Raw genomic sequence first — 3,597 nt, 5'->3', positions numbered from 1 at the left:
TCACTTCCTGCAGGTTTTCTGGCTCTGGAGCTGTGGAGTCTGGATCTGTGGTTGCAGGTCACCTGCTGCCCCCGTGTTCCTGCTCGACACCCTCTGCTACAATTATTGTTACTAGTCTTATTGTTATTATTGTTATTATAACCATTAACATTACGATGGTTACCATTAACACTATTATAAATATCTGTACCATTTTTCATTTAGTTTATAGCAACATTACCTTCACTGTCTGTACCTCTGTGTGTATATTGTGTAGTCTCTCTCTCTCTCTCTCTCTCTCACCCCAACCGGTCGAGGCAGATGGCCGCCCACCCTGAGCCATGGTTCTGCTCGAGGTTTCTGCCTCTTAAAAGGAAGTTTTTCCTTGCCTCTGTCTCCTAGTGCTGCTCTTGGTGGGAACTGTTGGGCTTCTGTAAATATCATCACAGAGTACGGTCTAGACCTGCTCTTTTATGAAAAGCGCTGTGAGATAACTGTTTTTGTGTGATTTGGCGCTATATAAATAAAATTGAATTGAATTGAACTTCAGTTATGAAGCTAGATTGGTCAATGCTGTAAATGACACGCCTGGCTGCAGACTTCCATACTGTTTTCCACCTGACCTATACACTTAAAACAAGTAATTGTATTGCATGTATATGTGAATGCAAATATGAAGTAAGTTTTTTCAATTTTTTTCAATTTAAAAAGTGCAATAAGAGAAGTGTATTTATATATATACTTGTGATCTGTCATTTAAGACAAATATTCAGCATTATTTTACACAGGTTTCATCATTATAATAAAATATTTTTCATAAAATTTCTTATCATTAGCATTGTCAAAGATTAAACAACATTTAGAAGAAAATATACTTGGAAGTAGGGGTGGGACTCGCAGGGTACCTCACGATAACGATAATATCACGATACAGAAATTCTGAGATAATCGATATATTGCTAGACAATCCTAAAATGATGCATCACGATATCTGTCTAACTATGAATACAAAATGCCTGTGAAAAAGTTCTCTATTTATTTGTGGGCAAATCCAAACTGTTACTAAACTAAAACTACAGAACAGACAGAGCAACTATGAAAAATTATTATAAAAAAAACATTTCTTTATAAAAAGCCACATAAAATGCAAATTCAATGAATTTACTGAATTTTTTGCAAAACAAATTACTGTGTACCACCTAGTCTATATGTACATCACATTATATTAATAACTGTTCAGTGACACAGCATTTTGCCGCCCTTTCTCCACCTAGTAATATGAGAGTATAGTGATAGCTGTATTTTTCAGCCACTGGGATTATTGGATTTGAGTTTTGACCCTTTGGGGTTGCCTTAGCTAGTCAGTGTGGAGTGCTGAAGTTAGAAGCTCTTTTTTATTTCACACAGAGCTCAGGAAACATATGTACTTGACGTATTTGCACAGTAACCTTATGTCACTCAGGAGCGAAACGTATAGTTTATAGATTATATATAAGATTATATTATCGCGATGCTGATGTCCGTTTGCACGTTAATGGAGATTCCCATTATATGTTATGATGGGCTGGAATATCGATACAGTATCATGGAAAATTGTATAACGATATATTGCTGTATCAGTTTTTGGCACATCCCTAACATTCCTTGAAAGCCATATTTGAAAAAAAAAAACACCCTAAAAAGAACAAATATTGGCAGAGTCTGGGTTAGTAGGATCTCCAGTATAAAAGCGACCATGTAGTCATGCTGCTGAATGTGCTCCTGCCCCACTCTGTCATCACACTCACTTTTAAAACACTGAGTTCGTGTTTGTAGCTGCTTCAGTTTCGGTCGCCATGTTGAAGCTAGGTGTTAACAGACTTTAGGGGTTTGACTTTCCTAAATGATTGATGAAGACCCCTCATGCAACAACACAGTGAAGGACAGCCCTTCCTGTGCTCAGTCAACGTAAGAACGTTAAGCCACACGGGGTCTTACCTGAGTCTGTAGCCGCAGTTTAGTTACACACCGAATACACGCAGGTAAAACGCACGTAGCTGTCATTAAATGACAAATATAGTAATTGTAAACGTAGCGAATAATTAATTGACCTAACGTGTTAACTAAGGTCAACCTTCCCACGCCATCCTGCCGTCACACACCCGATGGCGGACATGGATGGGTGTGACACATTTTCCGTGGAGCTGATTGGTTAGTTGCTTTCACTTCCTGTTTCGTATTTTATTTCCAACATGATACATATTTTATAAATTATACATGCATCTATCAACTAATCATCATTAAAACATAAATTAATACAGACAATATGTCCTTATTAGTTGTCTAATGTATATTTTCTACACTCAAGCCCTGACAGGAAGTCCGTCGCTCTTAAGAGTTCTGTGGGTTCGACAGGTTTTGCACAAAGTTCCGGTTATCATTTGGCTGTTCTTGTTACTTGCACGTACGCACAAACGCAAAGTATACGTTTGGTTGTGTGTGGCATTGTGTATTATTTTACTTATTTATTTGACGTCATCTTCTCGGCAGTAAAAATAAGCCACAATATGAATGGAAAGACGAACAGGACCACTAGGATTTAAATGCAGAGGTTATATTCTTCACAAAAAGACCCCCTGCTCTACACAGCCAGCCCATCTGTTATAGCTGAGATGAAAAAGAGGTTTAAGAGCTGTGTAGCTGTTTTAACCATGCTACATGCATGGCTCTATGGTGATGTTGGTGAGTCGACCTGCCCACCACTTTGCAACAAATATCGGATGTGTTGCCATTAAATGTAGACCATTCGTTCATAATTTCCAGAGGATGAATCCTAATGACTTTGGTGATTCCCTAACTTTATCTCTACCGCCACCAGCAGGTCAAATTTTCCTTTATTCTGTGAATTAGCCTGCTCCCCACATCTACTTCTAATGGATTGGCACAAAGAAATTGGTTCATGGTTCACAAACAATGAATCCTAATAATTATGGTAACTCTTCCTCTGGTTCAACTAGCTATTGGATGGATTGCCATGACATCTGTCGCACACATTCATGTTCCACTCAAGAATTGTAGTAATTTTAGTGGCTCCTAAACTTTTCTAGTAGCATAAGGTCAAAATTTCAGTTTTTTTTTTTTTGCTTTTCTTTGGTTTGTGTCCGAAAACCTACAAAACTCATGACATTGCCATCAGTCTGAGCTGTACTTTAAAGTACAGTGGGTACGGAAAGTATTCAGACCCCTTTAAATTTTTCACTCTTTGTTTCATTGCAGCCATTTTCCAAAAATCAAAAAAGTTCATTTTATTTCTCAGTAATGTACACTCAGCACCCCATCTTGACAGAAAAAAACAGAAATGTAGAAATTTTTGCAAATTTATTAAAAAAGAAAAACTGAAATATCACATGGTCATAAGTATTCAGACCCTTTGCCGTGACACTCATATTTAACTCAAGTGCTGTCTATTTCTTCTGATCATCCTTGAGATGGTTCTACACCTTCATTTGAGTCCAGCTGTGTTTGATTATACTGATTGGACTTGATTAGGAAAGCCACACACCTGTCTATATAAGACCTTACAGCTCACAGTGCATGTCAGAGCAAATGAGAATCATGAGGTCAAAGGAACTGCCTGAA

At 37.8% G+C, this 3,597-nt stretch overlaps 1 protein-coding gene across 1 annotated transcript in view; it reads right to left on the bottom strand.

Moving 5' to 3' along the window:
• Positions 1-2,149, bottom strand: part of mrps33 (mitochondrial ribosomal protein S33) — an 8,456-nt gene extending 6,307 nt beyond the window's left edge. The window contains exon 1 of the mRNA XM_046071681.1: positions 1,957-2,149. The gene's annotated coding sequence lies outside the window, so the exon portion shown is untranslated. The remainder of the gene's footprint in view (positions 1-1,956) is intronic.
• Between the last annotated feature and the right edge of the window lie 1,448 nt (positions 2,150-3,597).

Source organism: Micropterus dolomieu, linkage group LG16 (genome assembly GCF_021292245.1).
Source record: "Micropterus dolomieu isolate WLL.071019.BEF.003 ecotype Adirondacks linkage group LG16, ASM2129224v1, whole genome shotgun sequence".
In the NCBI taxonomy this organism is placed as follows: Eukaryota; Metazoa; Chordata; class Actinopteri; order Centrarchiformes; family Centrarchidae; genus Micropterus; species Micropterus dolomieu.
Note: the sequence above shows the minus strand (reverse complement) of the source record. Positions and strands in the feature narration are given on the sequence as shown.